The following is a 19601-nucleotide window of genomic DNA, read 5'->3' on the forward strand; positions in this document are numbered from 1 at the left end:
GAACAGAGAGGTCAGGATAAATGGTAAATGAGCCGGGACAGTAGCAGGAGAGACAGAACAAACATGCACACACAGGAGACAAGCAGCTTGGAACCAATGATTGGGCAAGGAATAGTGGGAGGAGCTGCCTAATAAACCTGCTGCTACCTAGAGATACGCTGGGGAAGGCAAACCCTGCAGTACATAGTAGGGTTAAAGTCCTGTAGGATGTGGCCGCTTCTCCCTATAGCCATGAGGAGATTCTCTATGAGCAAAATTGGAAGTGAGCACAAGGCAGCACAGGAAGATGGTTTGACATTGGGGAAGCAGAGTCTTGAATACACTGAGTAAGGCATATGAGAAGGCATGTGAGAAGGCATGCAAAATGCCTGCGTGACAACCAGCTTTATGGGCAGTATGACTATGAAACACTCTAGTAAGTGGAATATTGGAGATGAAGCGTAAGGCATTATGAAATATATGGCACATCACTGATCTCAGTCACAGCAGGATAATATTACCTCTGAAAGTTACACTGACAGTTTTATTCAGTGTTCTGAAGAAAACCATATTCAAAAAACTTGAAAAGTCTAACAGATCACTGCATGATAGAGTGCATACACCATTCTTTGTATATTGTATATGGGGGTAGCTCCTCTTGGTATGCACCTATTCACATTAGTTTGGATGTGACAGTCAGTTTTTTTGTCTCTTGTATGTTAGCTTACTGACCGAGCACTCCGCCCTCCACCAGGTGGTGATTTTAATTATAGCAGGTCCCTACTTACCCATAAATGCAGGCATTGCTGACAGAGGTGTCCACATTCACCCAGGAATTCAGACATCAGCCTTAGAGAGGTATTCACACAGTGTAGGTACCCATCAGATTTGAGTCCACCTTGACGTTGGCTGGTGAGCAGATAATATTTGGCCAAATTTTATGCTAAGAGTCTCATATATTTTTTCTATAATTCTAAAGCTGTATTGCAATTCTAGTTACATATATTCCACATTGACATGCCTTAGCATGATAGAGTGCAACCATTCTTTGTATATTGTATATGGGGGTAGTTCCTCTTGGTATGCACCTATTCACATTAGTTTGGATGTGCTAGTCAGTTTTTTTGTCTCTATGACAGGTATATGGGTACGGGACTATGGGATGGCGCATATGTATGATGGGTATGTGGGCACGAGACTATGGGATGGAGGATATGTATGATGGGTATATGGGCATGGGACTATGAGATGAAGGATATGTGATGGGTATATGGGCACTCGACTATGGGATGACGAATATGTATGATGGGTATATGGGCAAGGGACTATGGGATGGAGAATATGTATGATGGGTATATGGGCATGGGACTATGGGATGGAGGATGTGTGATGGGTATGTGGGCACTCGACTATGGGATGGAGAATATGTATGATGGGTATATGGGCACGGGCCTATGGGATGGAGGATGTGTGATGGGTATATGGGCACTCGACTATGGGATGGAGGATGTGTGATGGGTATATGGACACTCGACTATGGGATGAAGGATATGTGTGATGGGTATATGGGCACGGGCCTATGGGATGGTGGATATGTATGATGGGTATATGGGCACGGAACTATGGGATGGAGGATAATTATAATTTGTTATAACTAACCACAGTTAGTTACTATGCCCGGAGAGCGCCGGGCTCTTCAGCTAGTATACAAATAAATTTAATGTAAATAGAATTTTGGAAAATTCCTCAAAACTAATGAGCTCTTCCTATTTATCTTCACATTATTAATGTAATAAAATAAAAAGTATAAATATATAAACTATTAATATATTAAGTACTACAAATGTTAGTTAAGGAGAATCAATGTTTAAAATTAAAAGGTTTTGGTTCCCATCCAGAGGAAAAAAAAGAATGCAACCTTAAGGCTGGGTTAAGACAAGTAAATTATAAAATTGCCCGATTTTCATCCAGAAAAGAATGGACAATTGTCATATTTATTGTCCTCTATCTGTCTGTTTTTTTTCATCTATATGATATCTATATACTAATTTTTAATACATGAACAATTAACAAATATTCACAAGGCCAAATACAGTTTCCTCTGTTGATAATTGCAATGTATCTGTAAAAATCATATACAATACAAGTGATCACTATGTAATTTTTTTTTACGTAAATTGACTTGAATTAGCAACTCTAATCTGAAATATGAAAGAAACAGTTGCATGCTACAATTTTTTTTAAAGAGGACATTGTGACTGTGAATAGTTGAGACAATTTGGTAACAGGTAACTTAACATAGCAGAGTTGAAGGTACAGATAGCACCAGCATAGTTGAGACGAGCTGGCATCAGGTAGCTTAGCACAGTTGCAGGTGAATATAGCACCAGGATTTCTGGACTAGGCTTTCTAGTAGAAGCTGGTTGCCGGATAACAGGAGCAGCTGCAAAGATAATCAAACATATGGATGAAGCAGACTCTTGAAAAGCATGTGGTAGCGCACGACTACCTGAATACTCAGGCAGTGTGCAGCCACTTAAGCTGGCCTTAAAAGTCCTTAGAAGAGGTTATCAGAGGTGCATCCCAGGTTACCATTGTAACCTGGTATGGACTAGCATGAAACATAGCTGAGTGTAGGCTACTGATGAAGCATAGCCAAGTGCTGAAGCCAGGACAGGTGAGTAATTGATAACTAGGAAGAAAAGGAAAAGAGAAGAGAGAAAGAGAAAAAAACACTTTCAAAATATAAGAATAAAATCATATAAAAAAATTTTCATACAGTATCCAACTCCCTGTATTGGATATTGTATGCTAAAATTATTTATTACTTGATGTTTTCTTGATATGCGTTTATTTCTATATTTTTGAAGTATTTTTTCTCTACTTTCTCTTTTTCATTTTCTGCTTAGTTATCATGTGTGGACAACAAATTGTTTATTATTCCCACCAATAAGTCTGTAGGAATAATTACCTGTATTATTTTGAGTGAGGCAATGTGTGTTAATTTTTCTATTATTTAAAATTTTATTTTACTTTCTATACTTTTCATTATAATGCAGTTTAAAGTTAAAGGTATATACTTTTCTAGACAGTTATTTTCAAGATACTTTTATTATCCAGCACCACAAAGCTCAAGCACAAATAAAATGGTAGTTTAAAAGCAGTTCTGGAAACAGAGTCATCCAAAGGACAAACCTTCTACCCTAGCACTAACATTGAGCTCAGTGATTAGATACATTGGTAATTGGTGATGCGAGCTATCAATATGTTGTTAGCACTGTATGCAAAACACACTGACCCAAGTAGCAGTGTGGACCTAGCATTAGATCTGTGGAGGGTGACTTACTGCTCTTAATATTTTAACCTCTTAAGGACCGAGCCATTTTGTAGGTTAATGGCTGAGCCTCATTTTTTAAATCTGACCCGTGTCACTTTATGAGGTAATATCTCCAGAACGCTTCAATGGTTCACAGGGGTTTGGTGTTTGTGTTTGGATTTTGATAATATCCTGTCATTGTTTTGTGACTCTTCAGAGTGCGGTCCCTGAGGAGTCAGTGGCATGAAAGTTTTCCGGAGACGGAGGTAGCCCCAAGCTGGAGGTTTGTGACATATTGTACTTTACGATAGCAGTAATATTTGTTAGACCCAACTTTATATGTGAAACTTTATATGCGCATTTATTTGTAAAAATGTCGGAAATTTGGGGAAAACTTAGAAAATGTCACAATTCTCAAACTTTTAATTCTTATGACCTTAAACTAAAGAGTTATGTCACACAAAATAGTTAATAAATAACATTTCCCATGTTTACTTCACATTAGCACAATTTTTAAAACAATTTTTTTGTTAGCAAGTTAGAAGGGTTAAAATTTCATCAGCAATTTCTAATTTTTCCAGCAGGAAAGATGTATATCTTTGTACCGTGTTAGCCAGTAGATAGAAAAATATTCAGAATTGAGAGTCCTCAGTGGTTGATACCTTTTAACCCCTTCACCCCCAAGGGTGGTTTGCACGTTCATGACCGGGCCAATTTTTACAATTCTGACCACTGTACATTTATGAGGTCATAACTCTGGAACGCTTCCATGGATCCCGGTGATTCTGACATTGTTTTCTCGAGACATATTGTACTTCATGTTAGTGGTAAAATTTCATTCAAATAACTTGCGTTTATTTGTGAGAAAAACGGAAATTTGGCAAAAATTTTGAAAATTTTGCAATTTTCCAACTTTGAATTTTTATGCCCTTAAATCACAGAGATACGGCACACAAAAAACTTGATAACTAACATTTCCCACATGTTTACTTTACATCAGCACAATTTTGGAACCAAAATTTTTTTTTGTTAGGAAGTTATAAGGGTTAAAAGTTGACCAGCGATTTCTCATTTTTACAACACCATTTTATTTTTAGGACCACATCACATTTGAAGCCACTTTGAGGGGTCTATATGATAGAAAATACCCAAAAGTGACACCATTCTAAAAACTGCACCCCTTAAAGTGCTCAAAACCACATTCAAGAAGTTTATTAACCCTTTAGGTGCGTCACAGGAATTTTTTTGAATATTTAAAAAATAATGAATATCTAACTTTTTTTCATAAAAAAAATACTTCAGGTTCAATTTTTTTTATTTTACCAAGGGTAACAGGAGAAATTGGACTGCAAAAGTTATTGTGAAATTTGTCCTGAGTACGCAGATACCTGATATGTGGGGGGGAACCACTGTTTCGGTGCATGGCAGAGCTCAGAATGGAAGGAGCGCCGTTTGACTTTTTCAATGCAAAATTGGCTGGAATTCAGATTGGACGCCATGTCACGTTTGGAGAGTCCCTGATGTACCTAAACAGTGGAAACCCCCTACAAGTGACCCCATTTTGGAAACTAGACCCCCCAAGGAACTTATCTAGATATGTGGTGAGAACTTTGAACCCACAAGGGCTTTACAGAAGTTTATAACGTACAGTGGTACAATTAAAAAATCATATTTTTTCCACAAAAATGATCTTTTCACCCCAATTTTTATTTTCACAAGGGTAACAGGACCCTAAAAGTTATTGTGCAATTTGTCCTGAGTACGCTGATACCCCACATGTGGGGGTAAACCACTATTTGGGCGCATGGCTGAGCTCGGAAGGGAAGCAGCGCCATTTGACGTTTTTGTCTGGAATTGAGATCGGACACCATGTCGCGTTTGGAAAACCCCTGATGTACCAAAACAGTGGAAACCCCCCACAAATGACACCATTTTGGAAACTAGACCCCCTAAGGAACTTATCTAGATGTGTGGTGAGAACTTTGAACCCCCATGGGCTTCACAGAAGTTTATAACATAAAGCCATACAATTAAAAAATCATATTTTTTCCACAAAAATGATCTTTTCACCCTCAATTCTTATTTTTCCAAGGGTAACAGGACCCTAAAAGTTATTGTGCAATTTGTCCTGAGTACGCCGATACCCCACATGTGGGAGTAAACCACTATTTGGGCGCATGGCAGAGCTCGGAAGGGAAGCAGCGCCATTTGACGTTTTTGGCTGGAAGTGAGATCGGACACCATGTCGCGTTTGGAAAACCCCTGATGTACCAAAACAGTGGAAACCCCCCACAAATGACACCATTTTGGAAACTAGACCCCCTAAGGAACTTATCTAGATGTGTGGTGAGAACTTTGAACCCCCATGGGCTTCACAGAAGTTTATAACATAAAGCCATACAATTAAAAAATCATATTTTTTCCACAAAAATGATCTTTTCACCCTCAATTCTTATTTTTCCAAGGGTAACAGGACCATAAAAGTTATTGTGCAATTTGTCCTGAGTACGCTGATACCCCACATGTGGGGGTAAACCACTATTTGGGCGCATGGCAGAGCTCGGAAGGGAAGCAGCGCCATTTGACGTTTTTGGCTGGAATTGAGATCGGACACCATGTGGCGTTTGGAAAACTCCTGATGTACCAAAACAGTGGAAACCCCCCACAAATGACACCATTTTGGAAACTAGACCCCCTAAGGAACTTATCTAGATGTGTGGTGAGCACTTTGACCCCCCCAGTGCTTCACAGAAGTTTATAATGCCCGGGCGTGAAAATAAAAAATTCGTATTTTTTCCACAAACATGATCTTTTAGTCACCATTTTTTTATTTTCCCAAGGGTACCAGGAGAAATTGGACCCCAAAAGTTGTTGTCCAATTTGTCCTGAGTATGCTGATACCCCATATGTGGGAGAAAACTACTGTATGGGCACACGTCGGGGCTCGGAAGGGAAGTAGTGACGTTTTGGAATGCAGACTTTGATGGAATGGTCTGCGGGTGTCATGTTGCCTTTGGAGAGCCCCTAATGTACCTAAACAGTGGAAACCCCCCACAAATGACACCATTTTGTAAACTAGACCCCCCAAGTAACTTATCTAGATGTGTGGTGAGCACTTTGAACCCCCCAGTGCTTCACAGAAGTTTATAACGCCCGGGCGTGAAAATAAAAAATTCGTATTTTTTCCACAAACATGATCTTTTAGTCACCATTTTTTTATTTTCCCAAGGGTACCAGGAGAAATTGGACCCCAAAAGTTGTTGTCCAATTTGTCCTGAGTATGCTGATACCCCATATGTGGGAGAAAACTACTGTATGGGCACACGTCGGGGCTCGGAAGGGAAGTAGTGACGTTTTGGAATGCAGACTTTGATGGAATGGTCTGCGGGTGTCATGTTGCCTTTGGAGAGCCCCTAATGTACCTAAACAGTGGAAACCCCCCACAAATGACCCCATTTTGAAAACTAGACCCACTAAGGAACTTATCTAGATGTGAGGTGAGCACTTTGAACCCCCAAGGGCTTCACAGAAGTTTATAATGCCAGGGCATGAAAATAAAAAAATCGTATTTTTTCCAGAAACATGATCAATTAGTCCCCAATTTTTTCATTTTCCCAAGGGTAACAAGAGAAATTGGAGCCCCAAAAGTTGTTGTCCAATTTGGCCTGAGTACGCTGACACCCCATATGTGGGAGAAAACTACTGTATGGACACACGTCGGGGCTCGGAAGGGAAGCAGTGACGTTTTGGAATGCAGACTTTGATGGAATGGTCTGCGGGTGTCATGTGCGTTTGGAGAGCCCCTGATGTACCTAAACTATTGAAACTCCCCACAAGTGACCCCATTTTGGACACTAGACCCCCCACGGAACTTATCTAGATGTGTGGTGAGCACTTTGAACCCCCAAGTGCTTCACAGAAGTTTATAACACTCGGACGTGAAAATAAAAAAATCATTTTTTTCCACAAAAATGATATTTTTGCCCCCAATTTTTTATTTTCTTAAGGGTAACAGGAGAAATTGGACCCCAAAAATTGTTTTGCAATTTGTCCTGAGTAGGCTGATACCCTACATGTGGGGGTAAAACACTGTTTGGGCGCATGGCAGAGCTTGGAAGGGAAGGAGCACCATTTGACTTTTTCAACTCAGAATTGGCTGGAATTGAGATCAGACGCCATGTTGCATTTGGAGAGCCCCTGATGTGCCCAAACAGTGGAAACCCCCCAATTATAACTCCAACCCTAACCCCAACACACCCCTAACCCTAATCTGAGCCCTAACCCTAGCCCTAACCCTAGCCCTAACCCTAACCCTAACCCTAGCCCTAACCCTAGCCCTAACCCTAGCCCTAACCCTAGCCCTAACCGTAACCCTAATGGGAAAATGGAGATAAATACTTTTTTTTTAATTTTATTTTTCCCTAACTAAGGGGGTGATATCGGGGGGTTTGATTTACTATTTATGGCGGTTTTTATATTTGGCAGCTGTCGCACGCTAAAAGACGCTTTTTATTGTAAAAATAGTTTATGCATCACCACATATTGAGAGCTATAAGTTTTCCGTATTTTGACCCACCGAGTCATGTGAGGTCTTATTTTTTGCGGGACGAGTTGACGTTTTTATTGGTACCATTTTCGGGCACGTGACATTTTTTGATCGCTTTTTATTCCTATTTTTGGGACGCAGAATGAACAAAAACCAGCGTTTCATGAATTTCTTTTGGGGGGGTGCATTTACACCGTTCCGCGTGCGGTAAAATTGATAAAGCGGTTTTATTCTTCGGGTCAGTACGGTTACAGCGATACCTCATTTAGGTCGTTTTTTATGTTTTTGTCGGTTTTATGCAATGAAAACTATTTTATATAAAAAATAATTATTTTTGCATCGCTTTATTCTGTGAGCTATAACTTTTTTATTTTTTTGCTGATGATGCTGTGTGGTGGCTCGTTTTTTGCGGGACAAGATGACGTTTTCAGTGGTACCATGGATATTTATATGCGTCTTTTTGAACGCGCGTTATTACACTTTTTGTTTGGCGGTATGATAATAAATCATTATTTTTTGCTTAGTTTTTTATTTTTATCATTTAAGGGGTTCGCTAAAGGGGTTAACTAATGGGACAGTTTTATAGGACGGGTCATTACGGACGCGGCGATACCTAATATGTGTACTTTTATTGTTTTTTTTTTTATTATTTCCAAAAAATGGATTTATTGGGGGAATATTTTTTTTTTTTTTCTAATTTATTTGGCGATTTTTTTTTTATTATTTTAACACTTTTTTTTATTTATTTTTTTACTTTATTAAATAGTCCCAGGTGGGAAATCACTGTCCTGTGACAGATCGCTGATCTGTCACATCACAGATCACTGTGACAGATCAGCGATCTGACACAGGCACTGCAGAAGGCTTCCTCATGCCTGCGCTTTGCAGGCACTGAGGAAGCCAGCTTCCTCAGGCCCCCGAAGGCCCCCGTCGCCATCTTGGATTCGGGGGCCTGGAGGAAAGGAGCCCCCCGCAGCAGCGCTGCACATTGCGCTGCCGTGGGGGGCTCAGGGAAGCACAGAGGGAGCCCCCTCCCTGCCGATGCTTCCCTTTAACCCCCGGTACACCGCGATCATGTTTGATCGCGGTGTGCAAGGGGTTAACGTGTCGGGGGCGGTCCGTGACAGCCCCTGACACATTGTGCCGGGTGTCAGCTGTGATAATCAGCTGACACCCGGCCGCGATCAGCGGCGCTCACCACGTGGGCGCCGCTGATCGCGCCGACGTACTATCCCGTCCATGGGCATAGGGGCCCAGGTCCCATGGACGGGATAGTATGTCGGATGGCAGAAAGGGGTTAATGGCTAACTGAAAAGATGGTAACACATTGCAAGCTTTCGAGACTACTCAGGTCTCTTCTTCAGGCTAGACTAATACAAAATCTGAAGAGTCACATATTTATGCACAATACAACACAGAAAAAATGCAATAGATAAGACAAGTGACATGAAGCAGAACTATCAATATGGGAGAGGGAGAAACATAAATATTGGACCAGTTCATAGATAAGGAGTCCGGATGTTTTATAGTCCTCTGATTGGGGTCTCCTAATGTGTTGTGATGCCTCCACAAGGTCTTAGGAGCAAATTCCTTAATTGATGTAAAAAGACATAAATCCATGCGACACATTCATTCCAGCACTGAGAGTGTCAAAGGTCGTCATAAATTTATACTCCCAAACTTGTCTCTCTCTCTGAGATGTGAAGCTTCCTTTCAATACCAGTAATTTCATATCCATGTTGCTGTGATCAGGGATACAAAAATGTTTTGCCACAGGTAGATCCATTCTTTTTTCTCTTATTGTGTGATTTCTCCCTCTCCCATATTGATAGTTCTGCTTCACGTCACTTGTCTTATCTTTTGCATTTTTTCTGTGTTGTATTGTGCATAAATATGTGACTCTTTAGATTTTGTATTAGTCTAGCCTGAAGAAGAGACCTGAGTAGTCTCGAAAGCTTGTAATGTGTTACCATATGTTCAGTTAGCCATTAAAAGGTATCAACCACTGAGGACTATCAATTCTGAATATTTTTCTAATTTTTCCAGAAAAATTTACCAAGTCATTTTATAGGACCCACATTTGAAGTGACTTTGTGGTGTCTATATGACAGAAAATAACTAAAAATGACACCATTTTAAAAACTGCACCCCTCAAAGTTCTGAAAACCACTTTCAAAAAGTTTATTAACCTTTCAGGTGATTCACATGAATTAATGCAATGTGGAAGGAAAAAATTAACATTTTACTTTTTTCACAAAAAATGTAATACCCAATTTTTTTTTGTTTTCAGAAGGGTAACAGGACAAAACGAACTTCAAAATTTGTTGTGCAATTTCTCCTGAGTACTTTGATACCCCATTTGTGGGGGAAAATTACTGTTTAGGTGCAGGGCAGGGCTCGGAAGGGAAGGAGCACTATTTGACTTTTTAATCGCAAAAATGTCTGGAATCGAGAGTGAATGCCATGTCACACTTTCAGAACCCCTGATGTACCTAAACAGTGGAAACACACAGACAAGTGACCCCATTATGGAAACCATGCCCCTCAAGGAATCTACATACAATAGATGTGTGGTGTGCACCTTAAAAACCCAGATGTTTCACAGAACTTTATAACATTGAGGCGTAAAAAATAAAAAAAATCACAGCTTTCCCGCAAAAATGTTCTTTTAGTCCTATTTTTTATTTTCACAAGGGTAACAGGATAAAATTAACCATAAAATTTGTTGTGCAATTTCTCCTGAGTATGCTGATACTTCATATGTGGGGCAAAACTACTACATGGGTGCATGGCAGGGCTCGGAATGGAAGAAGCACTATTTGAACTTTTTAACTCAAGAATGGTTGGAATCAAGAGTGGACACCCTGTCACGTTTGGGGAGCCCCTGATGTGCCTAAGCAGTGGAAACCCCCCAACAAGTGACCCCATTTTGGAAACTAGATCCCTCGAGAAATGTAACTAGATGTGTGGTGAGCGCCTTGAACCCCCAGGTTGTTCCCAGCAGTTTATAAGGTAGAGCCGTGACAATAAAAAAAATCACATTTTCCCCACAAAAATGTTAATATAGCCCCAATTGTTATATTTTCTCAAGAATAACAGGGGAAAATGAACTGAACAATTTTTTGTGCACTTTCTCCTGAGTGCGCAAATACCCTATATGTGGTCGAAAGCTATTTTTGAGGCACAGTGAAAAACTCAGAAGGGAATAAGCACCATATTGGAGTTCAGATTTTGAAGGAATGGCTTGAGGGTGCTGTGTCACATTGGCAGAGCCTCTGATGTGTCAGAACAGGAGAAAACCCCATAAGTGATATCATTTTACAAACTACATCTCTCAATTCATCTAGGGGTGCAGTGAGCATGTTGACACCACATGTGCCTTAAAGAAATTTATACCATTGGGCGGTGAAGAAAGAATAATTATATTTTTACAGCCAAAATGTTGTTTTAACCTCTATTTTTTAATTTTTATAAGGGCTAACAGAAAAAAATTACTCCTCACCACTCTGTCCCCTCTACCTTTCACTGTCACACACAGGTGCATCTTATCACTGCTACCAAATGGTGAATACCTGGGCCTCTTCAGACTAGGCTGGGACTTTTGGCTCTGAGGAGACTTGGGATGTTTCAGTGCATCATGACATCACAACATCATGACCATATACGGAGATGTCCATTGTCTCATCAGAGCCAAAATTAACTGCCTAGCGTGTGCAGAGGTCCAGGGATTGAGCATTTAGCAGCGGTGCAAAAAGATGTGCCAAAGATCAGAAATGGATGGTGAGGAGCGGAGGAATAGGAGATGTGAGAGTCAAGGTGAGTATAAGGTTTTTTTTATTTTTTACATCTTACTTTTAATGTGTTTTGAGGTCTGGAGAGACTCTAAAGTCAATTTATGGAGAACAACTTTGCTACAAATTAAATATTCCAGGAAAATCAGCTGAGACAAGCAGATTTTAATTTTGCTTGTTCCGCTCATCTTTAATGCAGACCATTGTTCTAAAAGAAAGTAAAAACATTTACATGAACTACCATTTTGATCTTCATTGGTCTGTTTGCTGTCTGTATGATACCCATTTTGCATTTGTTCAGCCATAGATGATTAATACACTCATCTTGAGCCCTTTCAGAGGTTTAGTCTCCTACATTTATGCTATGGTCTAAAAAATAAAGTGCCAAAAGAAATGACATATATCAGAATAATTGAAATCCATGTCCTCAAAACAAATTCCAAAATAAATCTATTGGCACACAGAAGAAAAAAAACTATTTTTATTTTAAAAATTTACTCTTGAAACAGAACAGAAAATGTTGCTTTTTTCCATATTTTTCTTACCAATCTATAGTATTTTTTTCAGGAAAAGAATACCTAGAAAATATGCCACCAAAAAATCCTCTTTCTCCTGAAGAAAAACAAGCAAACATAAAAAACAATAGCAAACTGTTAAATTTTCTTTGGTAATTAAGGTCCGGATTGCAGGTGGGATGATAAGGTTAAACACATTTTACTTATCATAAATTTATTAAATACAATTTGACCCATAAAATATAGGCACGTATATGGCTGGATAACAGGGTGGATCAGTGATAACTGTTCTTCCTTTGCAGCGCTGGGGTCCTGGGTTCAAATCCCACCAAGGACAACATCTGGAAGGAGTTTGTATGTTCTCCCCGTGTTTGTGTGGGTTTTCTCTGGGTACTGTGGCTTCTCAAACGCTAATAGGGAATTTAGATTGTGAGCCCCAATGGGGACAGTGATGGAAATGTCTGTAAATTACTGAGAAATTGATTAGTGCAATACAAGCAAAGCAATAAATGGCTATGTTGATGAAAAATATTAAGTTGTGACTTTCAAGAATGGAACAAATTTTGGCCTAAACTGGGGTTAATTTTTTTTAATAAATTTTCTAAGGATGACGTTTCAGAACAGGTTGTTCTATGTTGCAGCTATTAAATTACCCTGCAGTGAATTCTAAATCAAGGTGGAATTTACAACATAGTTGTGTTAAAATAATTTTTAACGTTGTTCTTTGTTTTCTTTTTTTTTTTGACAAAAGCATTTTAAATTATGTATTAACGGAAAAAGTAAACAGAATAGAATGGCTCATTATATATTAATGGAAGATGTAGTGCAATTGTCCTGCGCTGCACTTAAAACAGCCTGAATGATTGAGCTGTGAATTGCTTTCCCAAGGGTATTGAAATATTCATCACTGCTATTTAATAAATGTTCACAGCCACTCATGTTTACACTGCACTGCTTGCCAGAGAGCGCTTACTACAGAAAACACTTTAATGGAAGGTGATTTTTTTCTCCGCAGTGAGTCAAGTCAGATTATACAGACAGTGAGGATGTGGAGACAGGCAAATCTCTGAACTGACAAATAAGAGTCATGCATAACTTAACAGCATGCATCGTTGGAAAAGTGCTGCGCTGGAAAATGACTTTCCACCTTAAAAAAAAAATATTTACCCGTCTAAAAAATTAATAAGCATTTCCTCTTTTTATTTTAAAATAAACAATCCTTTGCAATTCTAAATTAATTTTATAAGCAAAAAGGCATGCAGAGAAAATCAGTTTGGATGCAAGGATATGTTCAAGAATGTATTTATGCATCCGGCAGGAAAAAGACATGAAAATCAAACAAGAGGAAAAAAAAAACACCTCAACATGGCCAATCAATACAGCAATCACAGCAGTAATTTCCGCACAAATGATCTTTTGACTAAAAACAGAACATGAATTAAAATCATGCAACATTATATCATGGATGCTAGAGATGAACAAACATATTATTCACTGAGCCCTGAGCCAGTGGTCACATCAGTAGATTGTGGCTGCCGGAACAAGAGCCCTGTGCACCTCCTCTTTAGTGTTGGCCTCCCCAGCTCTTCTGATTAGTAGGAAGATGTATTACAGTATGCGCATCATGACACAAAAATCGGAATTTGCCTGCTCTTGTTGTTTTTCCTGGGACATTCATTTAGCGGAGAAGTTATTCTCCTCACATTTTATGCCCTTTATTAATCTCTATTGTATTTCCACAGCCTAGAACATTAATATTATTATTTATTATTATAGCACCATTTATTCCATGGCGCTTTACATGTGAGGAGAGATATACATAATAAATACAAGTACAGTAATCTTAAACAATAAAAGTCATGACAGGAGGAGAGAGGACCCTGCCCATGAGGGCTCACAATCTTCAAGGGATGGGTGAGGATACAGTAGGTGAGGGCAGTGCTGGTCGTGCAGCGATATCGAGAGTTACTGCAGGTTGTAGGCTTGTCTGAAGAGGTGGGTCTTCAGGTTCTTTTTGAAGGTTTCCATGGTAGGCAAGAGTCTGATATGCTGTAGTAGAGAGTTCCAGAGTAGTAGGGATGTGCTGGAGAAATCTTGTATGCGATTGTGGGATGAGGAGATAAAAGGGGAGTAGAGAAGGAGATCTTGTGAGGATTAGAGATTGCGTGGAGGTAAGTACCGGGAGACGAGGCCACAGATGTACGGAGGACACAGGTTGTGGATGACTTTGCATGTCATGGTTAGGGTTTTGAACTGGAGTCTTTGGGTAATGGGGAGCCAGGGCAGTGATTCACAGAGGGGAGAGGCTGGGGAATAGCGAGGGAACAGCGAGGGAACAGGTGGATTAGCAGGCCGCAGAGTTTGAATAGATTGGAGGGGTGTGAGAGTATTAGAGGATAGGCCACAGAGCAGGAGGTTGCAGTAGTTAAGGCGGGAGATGATGAGGGCATGGACTAGGATTTTTGCAGATTCTTGGTTGAGGAATGTACAGATCCTTGAAATATTTTTGAGTTGAAGTCGGCAGGAAGTGGAAAGGGCTTGTTTCTCTTGAAAGATAACCCTGAGGCAGCGAGCTTGTGAGGGACTGGGTAGTCATTTACTTTAAAGGATAGGTCCATTGGGGGGGCATGTGACATGGAGGAAAGATGATGAATTCCATAATGTCCATATTAAGTTTTAGAAATCTAGCGGAGAAGAAGGATGAAATAGCAGACAGACATTGAGGGATTCTGGTTAGTAGGGAGATGATATCTGGTCCAGAGATGTAGATCTGTGTGTCATCAGCATAGAGGTGATACTGAAAGCCGTGAGATTCTATGAGCTGTCCGAGGCCGAAGGTGTAAATACAGTAGAGCAGGGGCCCTAGGACTGAACCTTGTGGGACTCTGATAGATAGGGGGCACGGTGAGGAGGTGATGTGTGAGTGGGAGACGCTGAATGTCCGGTCTGTTAGGTATGATGCGATCCAAGATAGGCCAAGTCTGTGATACTTAAGGTACTGTCACACTTAGCGATGCACCAGCGATCCCGACCAGCGATATGATGCTGTCAGATCTCACCAGCGACATAGCAGGGGTCGGGGGTCACTACTTACCTGTCAGACGGGCGATCCTGACGTCCTCCAGCCCGCGTCCATGCGTCGCTCGTCGGCGCCACAGGAAGCCCAGCAGGAAGCTGATGACGAGAAACGGTCCAGGACATTCTCGCGTGATCAGCGATAATCAGCGGGGGAGCCGGTCGGAGGTAAGTATCAGACATAGCGATATCGCTAGCAATATCACTATAACGTCACAAAATCAGTGACGTTATGGCAATATTGCTAGCGATATTGCTTAGTGTGACAGGCCCATAAGAGATGAGAGGGTCTGTAGTAATAGGGAATGGTCTACTGTGTCAAAGGCAGAGGACAGGTCCAGGAGGTGGAGAACAGAGTAGTATCGCTTGACCTTGGCGGTTAATAGGTGATTGGTGACCTTAGTTAGGACAGTTTCAGTGGAGTGGTGTGGCCGGAAGCCAGATTGTAAGTGGTCGAAGAGGGAGCAAGAAGAGGTGGGAGGACAGTTCAAGATGACGTATTGTTCCTGTAGTTTTGAGGCATAGGGGAGAAGTGATATAGAGTGATAGCTAAATACAGAGGATGGGTCAAGAGAGGGCTTTTTGAGGATAGGTGTGATTGAGGCATGTTTAAAGCTTGAGGGGAAAACACCAGTTGTTAGTGATAGGTTGAAGAGATGGGTTAGGGTTGGGATGAAGACTGTGGTGAGGTTTGGGATGAAGTGGGATGGGATCGGGTCAAGTGCACAGGTGGTGAGATGTGATCTTGAGAGTAGAGTGGAGAGTCAATCTTCTGTAATGGTTGAGAAGTTGGTTTTGGAGGAGGAGGGCTGGGCAGTTAGGGGGAAGGGCTCTGGGGGTTGTCGACTAAAACTGTCTCTGATGTTATCAATCTTCTGAACAGGATAAACATAATATGTAGACATTTTTCAATAATCCTTATCCGCTATCGTCTCTGGTCCCTGCACTTCTTTTTGTCTCCCATCTGGTCTTTTCCGCACCCCTCATCCTGAGTTGGGACTTTCGACGTTGATGAAGCCAAGGAGAGATTCATGTCTATGCCTTGTCATAGTGCACGCAGTGACATCATGACAGTAAGGAACTTACATTGGAGAGCGATCAGCTGTTGTGGATGGAAAGTGAATAATATTTTTATATAGTTTTCTGAAGAATATGGATTTTTGTAAACTTTTAGTAGAAGTCAACTCAACTTGAATAAATTTGCCCAGCTCTAGTAAGAATGTGCCGTAGTGTGATTGTGGAAAGAAGAGGTCCTGAAGTCCAGATAGCAGACAGCTGGCATTGGAGGCACTTGGGGTGCCAAGACAGGTGAGTGATGAGGTAAATATTAGCTTTATTTGAATATTACAAGTTATATGTACCCCAGAGCCTAATAGGAATCAGTCATTTTGCAGAGAATAAACTTCCCTGCAAATTGAATTTCAAAGTAAATTTTGGCAAACTTGAATTCAGATCCACTCATCTCCTCTTTTGGATAAGGCTACACTTAGACTGTTTGCAGTGCTACTGAAAAATAATTGTCAAGGCTAGCAGCCAAGAAGGTCACGCAGATCGCACCACTGCCACCAGTTGACATGGATGCAACCCCCACTGTCTCCAATGAGTAGAACAATTACACAATTGATGACGGGTGATGCTTCCACTACTATGCCAGTTGTTGGGGAACTCACAATGAGCGTATGGTATTTACACCTCCGATTCCAAAGCATGGAATATATATAACCCTTTATGGTCACTGCCAACTCCACAATAAAAAAAAAGAACCAGTACTAGTTGTCATCACTTATCCTTTATACAGACTGACTGTACACCCATCAAAGGTAGCATATGGCTTCAAGGGTGCGGTTAACAGAGCAAGGGCAACAGAGCTATTAAAGGCTTTTTAAGTAATCCAGAAAGGCAGGCAGTGTTTATAAAAAAAATAGAAAGATTATAAAAAATGGGAACAAAACAATACTGTATATACAATAACATGCATTAAAAAGGAATAATGAAAGATAATTACTAAACCTGATGTTGTAGGAGTCGCTCTTATCTTTATGGTGGTAAGCACTAAGATTAGGAAAATGGAACACTCACACCGCAAACTTTGTTTTTCTGAATGAGCAAAGACAGAGACCCAAACTTTCTATTTTATTTGCTCAAGACTGCGCCTACATATCCCTCTTGATGAGCTCACATGGGGTTTGCTTGTGGGATGTGCTAGGTCCTTAAGAAATTCATGAGATCCTCAACTTACAGGATATCTTTGCCCCTGGAGGTCCCAGGCGATAGATATTGTCATCTTGTTTCTTGTCTCGATTTTATCTGTCTATGGAGATAAACATGGCATGGATAGCACATCCATTGGACTTGAAATTATATCTCCCTTAAATATCACATCAATGCAAACCCCAATATTCATTAGTGACCACTGGCTCCACAACATCTTTGATAAGTGCTTTGATCAGAGGAAACTCTTTGGTTTTGAAGAATATTTTTCTACCTCTCCATAAGCAAATCTCAAAGTTGATGTTTTTTTCCCAGCAAATTTGCTGTAATTACGTGGTCACTGGTAACTTCTGGTCACTGCAGGACTCAACTTCAATTGAGATGGACGTGTCAGCTCTTTCTCTCGAATCCTAGTTATAATTAGTTTTCTCTTTTCCCCAGCTATATTTTTTCTCTGAGACACAATTAATCCCATATGTTCAAGGTGAGGTTGATATCCATTTTTCACATTTTCTCTATGATAATAATAATAATATTAATAAATATAATAAATAATAAATATTTGAAGTGAATTTTTCAGTCAAGGTTCTTTAGAGTCTTCTCCTGGTGGGTAGAGTAAGCATTTCAGAATTTCTTTCTTAAGATCAGTGGGGGTTTCAACTGCCAATCCCTAGCAACCAGCAATTTAACATCTATTTGTGAATAAGTGATAACTTGCTAGTACCGTATTCACACATCCATTTTCCAGATCGTGATTCAATGAGTTGCTAAAGTTTTACTTGATCTGAACTCTTGCAAGAGTGAAGTAGGGCAAATACAGTTTAATTAGAAGCTTTCGTCTTAATTCTTTACTGAAGTTATAAAACTGACAAAAAGAAGCTAATCCTCAGCATAACAGGTTGCTACTGCTATCTATGCACCCCCTATATCTGGTAAGGGACATATACAAGTGTTTCTCACTAAATTAGAATGTCATTAAAAAACGTTAATTTAATTCAGTTCTTCAATACAAAAAGTGAAGCTCATATATTATATTCAGTTGTGGCCAAAAGTATTGACACCCCTGCAATTCTGTCAGATAATACTCAGTTTCTTCCTGAAAATGATTGCAAACACAAATTCTTTGGCATTATTATCTTCATTTAATTTGTCCTAAATGAAAAAACACAAAAAGAATTGTCCTAAAGCCAAATTGGATATAATTCCACACCAAACATAAAAAAGAGGGTGGACAAAAGTATTGGCACTGTTCGAAAAATCATGTGATGCTTCTCTAATTTGTGTAATTAACAGCACCTGTAACTTACCTGTGCCACCTAACAGGTGTTGGCAATAACTACATCACATTTGCAGCCAGTTGACATGGATTAAAGTTGACTCAACCTCTGTCCTGTGTCCTTGTGTGTACCACATTGAGCATGAAGAAAAAAGACCAAAGAACTGTCTGAGGACTTGAGAAACCAAATTGTGAGGAAGCATAAGCAATCTCAAGGCTACAAGTCCATCTCCAAAGACCTGAATGTTCCTGTGTCTACCGTGCACAGTGTCATCAAGAAGTTTAAAGCCCATGGCACTGTGGCTAACCTCCCTAGATGTGGACGGAAAAGAAAAATTGACAAGAGATTTCAACGCAAGATTGTGTGGATGTTGGATAAAGACAGTAACAAATTAAGAGAAAAGTATATGCACACAAATAGGGATCACCATACACTAATATAGTCAAAAATCAAATTTTATTATAGTGAACTCAACAAGCAAACACTTAGTTTAAAAACAATTAAAATGTCTGAACTCACAGACACACATAGACAAACAAAAACAATGGGTCATGTTAATAGACAGTTAAATACTGTGGGCCCCAGAATTAACCATTTAATCAAATAACAAATATCTACTGAATTTCAATATCTGGGATCTAACACCACAGGGTAACAATCCCAATCTTATTCATTGTCATAATATCATGGTGTTAATACAAATATACCAGAATATCTACATATCAAGTCCTATAGGGAAACACTGTGATTGCATAAGGGATACACAGGCAAAATAAATGCCATGTGTATGCATCAAATTCTCAACATGTTACCACTAAATCAAATACAAGAAAATAGGGACAACATAACCCCTTTCCCTAACATGATATCACCTGGTTTCTGAGGACAAGC

This window comes from Dendrobates tinctorius, unplaced genomic scaffold (genome assembly GCF_039654945.1).
Source record: "Dendrobates tinctorius isolate UK_male_01 unplaced genomic scaffold, ASM3965494v1 ptg000144l, whole genome shotgun sequence".
Classification (NCBI taxonomy): Eukaryota; Metazoa; Chordata; class Amphibia; order Anura; family Dendrobatidae; genus Dendrobates; species Dendrobates tinctorius.